Below are 11900 nucleotides of genomic sequence, written 5' to 3' on the forward strand. Positions count from 1 at the left end.
CCGCGGGCCCTGGAGGAGCCGCAGACTGTGCCCGACGTGCCGCCCGCCGCGGGCGGGGAGGGAGGCGGCAGCGCCCCGACGCCGCCGTCGCTGTCGCCGCTGGACGCGGAGAGCCAGGAGCGCCTGAAGGCGGAGCGCAAGCGACTTCGGAACCGCATCGCGGCCTCCAAGTGCCGCCGGAGGAAGCTGGAGCGCATCGCCCGGCTGGAGGAGAAGGTGAAGGCGCTGAAGGGGCAGAACGCCGAGCTGGCCGCCACCGCCAACCTGCTGCGCGCACAGGTCACTCAGCTGCAGGGCCGCGTCCGCAGCCACCTCTCCTCCGGCTGCCACATCAACGCCGCCGCTCCCTCCGGGCCGCCGCCCCGCGAGCCGCCCCCGGAGGCCGCCGCCACCGCGCCCGAGGCCGGCGCCTGCTGAGGGGTGGCCGGGGGAGCGGGAGAGGGAGTGGGGCCGCCGCGCCCGTTGATTTCCGCGGCCGCTGTGCGAGCCGGGGCTGTGCGCCGGGCGGAGTGCGCGAGGCCTGTGGAGGTGTCGGAGGTTAAGGTAACTCCTGTTTACAGAAAGACTGAACTTTACTTTCACGTGGGGATAAAAAAAATAATATATATATATATATGTTTCCTAATGCGCCATACCGGAGTGTATAGCAATTGATAAGCTTCTCGGAGTTTGGAGAAAAAGGAAAAGAGGAAAAAAAAAAAAAGGCCAGAATTGTGCCCTTTGGAAAAGACGTGCGTGTATATAGATATATTTAAAGCATAATATGGCTCTGTATATTTTCTTGGCATTGATAAAGATTTTTTTTAACTACTGTCTTTCTCTAGAGCTTTAATTTGCCATTGAGAGCTCGGACATCCAGGTGGGTGCTCGTGCACTAAGACTGAACCCAAAGGAGGGCGGTGTTAAGTCCGGAGCAGGACAGGACGCGTTGCCGGCTCAGCCATAGGAAAGGACATTTTTCAGCTGTTAGCTCTGTATTTCTTGTGCCAGTGCAAATCTGGGGCATTGATAGTTATTTATTGAAACTTGAACACTTTTGGACGTTGCCTAGACCTTATTTTTATAGATAACGCATTAGTAGTGATAGCAGTTCCTTGGCAAGAAGAGCTTTACTCCTTTTCTTTCACTGTGTACATTCCAGTAGTGTTTGCTCTTTACATAGTATAGTAACAATTAAGTGCTATACAGAAAAGGGCTCAGATTTGGGGTGGATTCGCTATAAAATGGCAATTCTATTGTATGCTATTTGAATAAATCGCAGAACTACTACAGAGATGTAGATTTATTTTTCAGTAGAGATCTATATACATTTCCTCTTGGTCTACTTTGTTCTGAAGAACCTTTCTGCAATACTCCGGAGACGGAAAGAGTCAGTGCTGGAACGTGGAATGCGCTTCTGGTTGGGAAGAACTGAGGCAGTTTATTTATTTGTCAAGATTTCACTTGCCGAAGGAAACAGCACAGGGACTTTTTCCTCTGATTGCTTCAACATAATCCTCAATAAGTTTTGGAAAGCTGTAGATCCCCTGCTCGGTGCTTCTGCCTGCCTTGCTTCCGTACAGCTGTGTGCTTTGAGCATCCCCGCGCAGCCCTGGGACTGTCTGTTGGACCATGGAGGCTGCCAGTAAGAGCAGAGCTCTTGAGCCCATCCTACTGTGGAGCAGAGGCCACACCTCACCAACACCACACTGCTGGGGCCCGGACATGGAGCTCAACAAGGGCATCCTGCGGTAAGGACCATGGCATCCCATGGTGCAGCCATCTTTCTGGTCTGCTCAGCCTCACCAGCAGCTGCTGAACACCTGCGTTACCTCTCCTGGAGCATGCACTTTGAAATTCAAGAAGAGGGCCTGGGATGGACTAGTGTTTCTTTCACTCTTAGTGCTGTCTGTTCCCAAAGTTCAGCGTGTTGTTTGGTGCGTGGTCACAGCACAGGTGTAAGGTGATGTGACAGTGCATAGGAATTGGGGTGTTGCAAGCCAGGATGCTCTGAGGGTATTTCTTTCCTTGATGCATATGCAAATTAGGTAGAAGCCATATCAATCATTTTGTAACTGTTTAATCACGTCATCAGAACCTGTTCTGGGGTTTTAAGTGCTTGAGTGTAACGGTACCTTTTGCTGGTTTTAGGGTAGCTTTAGGAATACCAGTGGGCAGATTCTCAAACAAAATGATTCTCATCTTTACATGGGTTTGAAGAGTTCCTTACAGGCATTCTGAGCTGGGTAGATACAGTCAGTAGCAGCACCTGCTGAATGATAACCAAGCAAAAGGCAGTTTTCCCTATGTGGCGGGCATCACCCATCTGCAAAGTTGCTGCAAGACTGAGAAGTTGATAGAGGCTGTTTTTTCCCCACCCTTCTGTGCTTTCCCCAGTGGAAGAGGTCATGCCCTGGGGAAATCCACTGACGTGAGGTGCTCGCCTTCATTGCACGTGTAGCAAGTGTACTTTTTGTTAAAGAACCTTGGAAAAATACATAGAAGTTATGTGTGTGGGCAGCACCGTTTCAGTTCTTAGATTAGCAGATGAGCACAGAGCTGGTTGAAGACCTGGTGGCGGGGCAGAGGAAGGCTGTGCAGTGCTCAGTGCCTGCTCCTCACCCTTTGGTACAGCTCCAGCCAGAATGAATTGGCAGTGCCCAGGAAGCGACTGCATCCTCAGACAAAGGCAATCCCTGTTACCCCTACTGACTGTAACCAGCCAGTCCTTTCTGGTATGTTGGTTTTAAAGCCAACAAGCACCCTGTGTTATCCCTTTACCCTTCCAGCTTTCAGCACAAGCAGCCATGTGTTGGTCTCTCAGAGAACTCATAGACACACTCCCATAGCATCCTGCCCTATGCTCTGCCTGACGTGGGGTTGGTTTTTCCTGGTGTTGCAAGAGGCTGCTACTCCACAGCAGTATGCGAATGGATGACCTAAGCACTTCGTGGTCTGAAACACATGGCAAGGCTTAGGCATGCTGCTTGGGTTGCTTCAGGTGTTTGCATCTTCCTTTACTGTCTTCTAAAATGTATCAGTACTCTGTTTTCTCTGTAGTGTCCCTATATCTTTAATTATGGTTTCTGTAGTTTATTCTTATTGTTAGTCAATTCATTGCAGTTTTTCCTCTCTGTATCAGTTAGCTTTTGTTTTGATTTTCTGCATGAATATTGGTCACTGTGAGATGCTCAGAGAGTGATACCAGATCCACTTACATGACTTCGATCTGTGTAGTTCATTTTCAGTAACTGCAAGTATGTAGGGTGCTTAAGTGCCACTGTAAAAAACAATTCAGTTCAAGTTCTGTGGAGCCTTAGTGCATTTTTCTCCATCCTTCAAAGCTATGCCATGTTTTGTTGTACTTACGCATGCTGTTGCCAGTCCCTACAAAGATTCCCATAGTGCGCTCAAGTCCTTCTGCTTTGGTTTTGCATTCCATATTCAAACCCATGGCAAATGGACATTGTTTCTTTGCCCTGGGCGTAGTCTCTGCTCCGGAGGTGGTGCAGTCCCTTCCTTTATCTGTTCTGGCTGCTGGAAGTTTGCTGCTGTGAGTGCAGCTGTCTGCCAGCAGATTTTGAAGGCGCTTGAGCCTTCAAAAGGCTCTTGATTTTGAAGGCGCTTGAGTCTTGATCTAGATGTGTCTTCCTACCTAGGTGCTACAGCAAAGCAACTTGACTCGTAAATGACATTTGTTTCTTTGAATCATTATCTGATCTTTTCTGTCTTGAGTGGGAGGAGGAGGGTATCTGTGGTTAAGGAGGTTTTGTTCACCCTTCCTTGGGCACAGAGAGGGGGAAGCCACCACCAGCACCACCCCTCTCTCTGCCACTAGTTCAGATGATGCCATGACAAGAAATAGATGCGCTCCCCAGTGCCTCAGGCAGTGGCATCTCGGTGTCTTTGGCTATCCAGGTAGTCAGTGTGGCTGGGGAGTGGTTCTTGCAGCTTCCGGCGTGGCTTGGGGCAGCCCACTTGGCTGGCCTTAGGAGTGGATTCCCAGACACAAATGCTCTTTCTGCTCTTGAGGACTGTAGATCTGTAGTAGTTGTGCATCTCCATTTAGTGGAAGGGCTGATTCTGGTGGTTGATTTCTTGTGAACAGCAGCGGGTAGTCTCGCAAGAGATTAGTACCTCAGGAGATTTGGACTCTTTGCTGCATATCGTAAATCACTGTTGAATATTGTACACTCTTGAAAAAAACAGAGTGGCCATCTAAGCCTTTTCACATTGGTTTGTGTTTATGTCATTACTGACATAAGTCATGAGCTGCTCTGCTATTTTATTTAGTTATCTCGCTGAATGTGTCCATCTCACTTCTGAGAAAGCAGTGGTCTCCCCAAGTTAAGCCCCTGGGCATTCTGCAGGATGCACCTGTTAAAAGTGGAAATGTTATTTGGCAACTAATTTCTAATCAGTTATTGTATAGTATTGTTCAGTGCTGTTTGAAGTGCAGAGGCGTAGTATATTTGAATTGCTTGTTGTGCTGAAAATAGGGACTTGGCTGCTACAATGTGAAACTTAACTATTTGAGTCCAGCAGCTTCTTGGAGAAACTTTCCCTGTATCCAAAATTAATAAGCAAGAAAAAATTAATTTGCTTGTAACATCTCATCCTGCAATACATTTTATTCATTCTTCTGGATTCTGAGCTGAAAAAGCAGGGAGTTACTTTTTTTTTTATTTTTTTTTTTATTTTTTTTTTTGTGCAGCGATAACTGCTGCTGAATGATTTTGCCTCTTCCTTACCTGATTCTCTAACTTTCTAAGTTTAGCAAGGAGGAAAAAATGGAATATGACATCTTTGTGTACATATTAGACTGGCATAAAACCACTTCAGTTTTCCAAGTATTTTATTTGCTGTTTTGCTGTAACCAGGGGAGACCACTGGGACGTTTCTGAGGCAGTTTTGCTACTCTTTGGCCATTTTATCTGGTCAGTGTTGTGTGCAGTGACTGTGAGCATTCCAGCACAGGTGTATGGTAACACTCATCACTTTCATGCTTCTGTGAATATTTTGGAAGACCTGCATCAGCAGAAAAGGCCTTGAACAGAAAGATTTCACTGTGCATAACAATCCTGCAAATGGTGACTGACTTCTTGGAATCCACAGTCACTTGCTGTGGTGCTGTATCAGGATTCTGCACGCTGCTTGTTGTGAAAAAAGGCAGAACTTCACCTTTCTTATAAACTATTTAGTCTTGTCACAAAAAGTGAAACTGTACTGAGAAAGTGTTAAGGGATTATATCTGAATTTATAAAGACTTAGGCCATTATGGTACATGATGGTAGATGAAAGATCTTGTTAATTCTCAGTTACTCCTGTCCTCTGGTGTAAGAGGTCTCTCTCCTCAGACTGCTTAGGAAGCGGCTTGCAGCTATTTGTGCTGTGAAACTTCTCTCTTCATAGTGGCTGACAGTGGCTCTGAGGTGGGACAGGGGTGACTTCTGCATGGAGAGGCCATGTTTGACAAACTAAGGATTTGTTCTGTGAAGTGGTGGGAAGATTAAATAATGATTCCAGGGGTGTGGCCCTAAATAATTACCTGCCTGCCATTTGCTTTTGCGTGTGCCATCAACAGGTCTGCATCCATAGCACAGCTAGTTGTGAGTTCAGTTCTGCTCTGGGTTCTCTACTAGTAACAAACATGGTCTGCAGTAGATTAATAAACCTATCTGCTGGTTTTTCTGGATAAATTATGATTTCTGTAGGAATGCTTTGGAACAACAGTTGACTATGAAGCCCTGCTAACACAAAAATAACAGGTGTGCTAGCCCACTGCTGGATTCTGGCATCTAGCACGCTTCTGAGAAGACTTACCTCTACTGCTACTTACTGATTAAAACCTAGTTCAGAGCGGAATTGTAAGCCACCGAAATAAGGTCCATAGAGCCTTGCTGTATCCACAACAAACCCTCCATCCCATCACAGAAAATATCTTGGATTGCAGTCTTTATTTATTGTTTATTTTTTCAATTGATCAATTGGAAAATCTTTCTGCAAAGTACCTTAAAGCATCTTTTTCACCTGCAGAAGGGTATGCTGCCCGACTTCCACTGGCAAATAGGTGGAGAATACTGAAACTATTAAAACTCAGGCTTTTCACTGTGCCCTTATTCTTACGCTGTGGACAGTCAAAAAATCCTAACCAGGAACTTGAAAATTGCAGAACTGTTTGATACCGTTTTCCTGTCCTCTCCAGAAAACTTCTCACCACCAGGAATGCATGGCCCTCCTGTCTAACAAAAAGGCTGACTTTTAAGAACGGATAGCCCTTGAAAAAAGCTTATGAAGATAAGTCTTATGGCTCGCACTGGGCCTTTTGAGAGATTGCATGTTGAGCTTCAGAGCTTTTTTTTTCCCTCTTCTGTATCATAAACCTTCAGACTTTCTTGTGACACTGGACACAAGCAGCGTGGTGGTATAAAGTTAACAGACAGCTCAGGAGAGCCTGTTTAGGATATCCTTCCTTTCTTCCCTGGAAACTTTGAATGACACTAACAGAACATTTGCCTCTCCTGATGAACAGAATCAGGAACAGAACTCTTGATTTTTTTTCCATTACTAGCTCGTTACCAGTTCAAACCATTTTTTGCCTGTTACTAAAACGGTATGGCAAGTCCTTGTGTTGTTTGAAAGTCCTGTGCATGCTGTAACTGAAATCACAGCACAGGCTGGTATATCTGTGGTCTGTTTGTGCTATACAGTATGATATCATGCTCCCAGCAGGCCAACAGCATGCATTGTCCTTTTTTTTTTATTCCTTTCTCCCTGGGAATAGTTAGATACTGATAGGTGGAGAAACCAGCAACAGTAAAAAAAATAAAAAAGCAAGGAGTCCAAGGATGGAATATAGTCATCTACAAGAGATTATTTCATGGTAATATTTATTGTGCAGTAAAATAGGGAGAATTAGAATTGCTCTCCAGAATGCATTTATCTTGTTTTTGTATTACTGCTTAAATGTCTTCTAAACTTGTCCTCTTTGGAAGCTGTGTCCCTCTCTGTTTTGCCTGATGAGCAGTAATTTCACACTTACCCTTATTTATTTAAAGCCATGGTAACCACCATACTGAAATGTCATCAGCTACAGTCCAGGTCTGAACGCTGGCTGATGATGCAAAGGTCTGCTCTCTAATAAAAAGAGGCTCATGAAGGACAAGTTCCAAAAGGCAGTTACGCCCTGGCTTCAAGCATTTGCTCTAATTTCAAGGCTTTCCCATGTGGTGTTGCTCAATATGTAGCAAAACAAGTTCTTGCAAGTCCCCTGAGCGTTCCTCTCTGTGTAACAGATTAGATATTCACGCTTCATTAATTTTTTTCTCCTTTCCTCTGTCTGTCCAGCCCCCAAAATAAAACCAGAACAAAAGACCTATTACAAGCAAATAGTGGAGAATTGCTTCTCTTGTTGCAATGTACTGTTTATTGATGATGGAGACACTTAGGGCAGTTGTGTCACCACATTCAGTGTAAACATTTATTTACAGGAGTGATTTTGCTTTGGTTGCAGTAGGGGTCAAAGAGGAGGGAATAAGTGTTGCAATACAGTATTGTGCAATTCCTGGCTTTCAAACTGAAAATGATGAGCAAGCCTGCATAGGCCTCTCACCCACCTAAATCTGGCCGATGATTCTTACCACACCCACTCTTCTTAATTAGGAATGGGTCTACGGGCTTTTTAAGGTCAAAAGGAGAGAAGAGTAGAGACCTTAAGGGATGTTCTACTGTGAAAGCAAAGAGTGGGCCTGCACTCTGTGAAAACAAGTTTGTCTGTTAGATTACCTCTAGTTTATGCTGTCTGAAGGTAAACCTTAGGATCCCTGAGCAGGTTCCCACCAGCAAACACAGCTGGCTCTCTGTTTCGGAACAAGTCGTGTTGGTAAAGTGGCATTTCAGCTTCCTTATTTCTTAGATTGTGGAGCTGAAGGGCATTCTTCCAGGACAGTTTCTTTTTTTTTTTGGAGCTGCTCATCTGAGGCTTGCTTCTTCCTTCTGCAATTTCTGCCTAGGATGAAGATCCTCCTGAGGTTTAGGGGCCCACATATGTGCCCTCACAGTATGGTGTTCGTGATGGCTCATGCCGTGTCACTCGGGTATCCATGAGAAGGGAGAAGCTCTGGATGGGTGCAGGCTAGGCAAGCAGAAATCCATCATTCTTTGAGCAGTATGTCTTTCAGACCACTTGGCTACATCAGTTGAGTAGAGATCTTCCATCAGCTAAGAATGACAGTTGGGCCCAGCTTTGGGAGCACTCCGTGTTTTCTGTTGTTTCTTGCTCAATGACCATGTAGAAAATACTTACTCGCAGCAACATGAGCCTTGCAATATGGTGTCTTAGGGTAGCTGCTGGGGCTGCTCACGTCCTGTGGTCCTCTCTTGCATGATCAACATACCCAGGGGACCTCTAGAAAAGGAGAAGCAGCCCCTCCCTACTGGTTAGCCACCAGCATCCCCGAGCTCTGTTTCTGTCCAAAAGGAGAAGTATGAGCGAAATGTCACTTCCTACAACTCTGATGTTCAAACTGGTTCTTCCTAGGCCTTTGGGCATGGCACTGAAACGTACTTGTTCAGGATAGCTGTTCAAAACAAAAGGTGGAGACAGAGCAGCTCAGATTTGCCTCTGCTCTTGCAGTAGCTTATGTGCAGATAGTTAGTGGGTGGTTGTCTGCCTACATGCTTTTCTGGATTCTTAGAAGTTGGGTTTATGTGCACCTTTGTATTCTGCCTTATTAAATTAGCTGGCACAGAGGAATCCTCTGAAATACCCTTCCAAAATGAAGAATTTTTTAAAACTACAGTATTTGAGTAGGTGAAAAAAAAAATCAAAAACCTCACAAAACCCTACTTTGAATGGATTCAGAAATACTTCTGCTTTTTCTTTTAAGTCTGATTATTTGGGGGAACTGTTCAAATAGGTGTGCTGGCAAGCATATTGCACACAGACTGAGGTAATCATAGCAAAACAAAATTCAGTAGCTACTGATTGGCTGGATTTGGTCAGGAGAGGTTTATCAAGGATGCCTCTGACAGCTTTTTTTCTGATGTGATTATTTTTTTACATAAATAGAAGCTATAGGGCTTAATAATATACAACTGAGGATTATGTCCATTGTATTTTTTTATGTTACTTTAACGAACTAGGTAGTACTATAATCAAAATGCTTATTTCTGAAACAAAGTGGACAATATTGTTTGGCAACTTGCACTTGATTAAATGTAAAACATTTTCTTAATTTAGTGATGTGTTTAGGAGAATACTGTAACTTACTGAATATACAACGGTGATAACTGTGTTTACAATAACTTTACAATTCCTACTGTTCAGCAGTAGCCAACTTGTTTAAGAATTAAAAGTAAGGCATACTGCAGCTGTCAATCTTGGAAAAATTAATGCAATCCTGCTACCACTAGATACTGTGGGATGGATACCGTGGGTTTAAACGGCAGCGGAATTGTATTCCAAGTCTCTGTCTTAAGTGCTTATGACTAAAAGGCGACTTGCCTTGTGCTCATTTATGTATTCCTGTGTGTAGTACATCAGTTAGAAATCTGTTAATGGCTGGTTTGTAACACTAGGACCTTTATGGGGATCACAGTGGGATTTTTGTTTGTTTGTTTTTGTTTGTTTATGATCAGAGATTTAGACATTTTGGAATGTATAACATTTATCCTTGTGCTGGAACTGTTTACATGCAAAAAGGTATTTATGATTTTTTGCAAAATGCAATGTGCAATTTTGTACACGTGTTTTAAACTAAAGAGTTTATAAGGAAGATATTGTATGTACAGTACTTGGACATGAGTATTATTTCTTTGATATAAATATCTAGAGGAAAATTAAAGTTGCTTTATATTCATATTTTTGGGTGGATTTTTTTTCATTATTTCACCTCAAGGCATAGTTGACATTTTGCTGGAAAATCCAAAAACTAGTTAATCTAGGTTTTTCCCGTAGTATCTTCTTATTGTGCTTGCTGTGCCACTCCTTTCAACTGTGTCAGCATTTTGAAGTGCAAGGAAGGATTTCTGCTCTGCTGGTAATGATGCTGCTCTTCGGGATAACTTCCCTATACACTAGTGTAGATGCAACACCAAAATAATAAAAAAAAAAAGAACAGAAGCAGAGAGGAGAAAGTCCAGCTGTTGTGACGTCAGATCCCAATCTGCTCCTAACATAGCGCTGCTGGATGGGTTCAGGTTGCCTGTGTCTTGGCTTTTCTGCTGTAGCAGAACCAGGGATGGTAAGAACTTGTTCTGAAGTCTCATCTGCAATAAATCTGTTGAATAAGGCAGCACTTTTTTTTTTCCCCCTCTCGTGATCATTCTCATGTCCGTAACTGCATTTCAACATATTCCCACGGGCGGGCTGCTCAGCAAGCACTGCTGTGTGCTGGAAACACCCCAGAGGTTCCACTTGAAAACTTTGCTGTGGGAAGGCAACCCTACCTCCCAGATAAATCCTTCCCAGCCAGTCACTCGGTGAATGGCACAGTGCCAAGACTGAGCAGGAATACTTGGAGGATGCCAAGCTCTAGCAAAAGTTGAGAAGCTCGGCTGCGGAGGCAATACAGCTAGATCCTGACTAGCTCTGCAGAAGTACACTGGTGCTCTGGCACTGAAGAGATGGCAGAGTGGCTGACTTCTGCATTTTAATATGACAGAATCTAGCATGCAAAAGTTGGAGGGGAAGAAAAAGAAGCTGCGAGTGTGCTGTAATTCAAGTGCTTGTACATACGCACTTAGAGTTTATGATCACATAATCCATTTGGTGTGGGATTACTGTGGCTTCAGAATTGGAACCATGTCCCCTTTGGTGCACTGGGAGTTATTTAATGGTTTTTAATCTTTATTTTGTGCATGTCTGCAGGCTCTATTTCACACATGCTAGTCAGACTGCTCCATACAGATTTCCACTCCACTCCAATGCAGATTTCTTTCTGAGAGAGCCCACAGTACTCCTGCAGTATGCCTTTCTAAACTAAAACAGACAAAAGGGAGAGCAACAAGATGGCGAGAGTCTTAAGTGCTTTGATAGATGCTTGAGGGTATTGTTTCTAATTTCAATTCAAGCTATTTGTTCCCTTTAAGCTCACAGTTCTGGTGGTGGGTGTCTCAGAGGTGCCTTCAGAATTAGAAGAGCTCATCAAGGACACAGTTTCAACTGTTTGCGCTCTGTTATCCAATAATTACAGAGTAAAAGCTGGATGCTTTGTGTTTGTTGAATGCTAGCCTCCAGGACCACATTCTTCTATTTTTCGCCTCTGAAAAGGCCCTTTTCCCTCCGCCCTCCTATCACTAGTGGCCTTGCAAGAACAGAGCAGACACACCCCTTGTAAGGCTTCCAGAGACAGTGTCCTAAGGTAGTAACTCAGCCCATCACCAGACAGACTTGGGGGTATTTCCTGCTTCTAGATCAAGTTTCTTCCTCTTCAGTTGGGGTGACTGAGGTTATGATGTATGTCCTTCAGGTGGATCTGGCAATTGCATTAGTTGCCAGAAGTCAAATGGCAGGTGATGCACAAAAGAAGGGGCACCTCTCAGTGATGCTGATGTGAGCTGATTATTTTCTGCTCCACCTGCAGATGGATAACAGCCTTCGCTGCATTACTGTAATTTTCCAAACTTTCCACCTTCTTAGGTGTGACATAGCAATGTTCAAGATATGACACAGAAGTTGTGCTGGGTTTCCCCCCACCGACAGTAAATGAGATCAGGAAGTGTAAATGGCAAGCTTTTGTCACATTTGGGCAAATGTCTCCTTGTGCGACCCACCCTGACGCATCTGAAATTCCCACCTTCCTCACTATTACTCTCAAATGTCAGCCCAGTGTGGCCCTGATGAGGCCTTCAGGCAGCAGTTGGATGGCAGCTGCTCCCCGATGTCCACGTGCTGTCTGTTCTGTGCTCACCGACCTCTG

The 11900-nt window shown here is 44.4% G+C and overlaps 1 long non-coding RNA gene across 1 annotated transcript; it reads left to right on the top strand.

The window, feature by feature from the left end:
• Positions 410-9841, top strand: LOC110389759. The gene is made up of 2 exons (XR_002433370.1): positions 410-543; positions 825-9841. It is a non-coding gene; the product is annotated as an uncharacterized LOC110389759 (long non-coding RNA).

Source organism: Numida meleagris, chromosome Z, assembly GCF_002078875.1.
Source record: "Numida meleagris isolate 19003 breed g44 Domestic line chromosome Z, NumMel1.0, whole genome shotgun sequence".
NCBI classification, from domain to species: Eukaryota; Metazoa; Chordata; class Aves; order Galliformes; family Numididae; genus Numida; species Numida meleagris.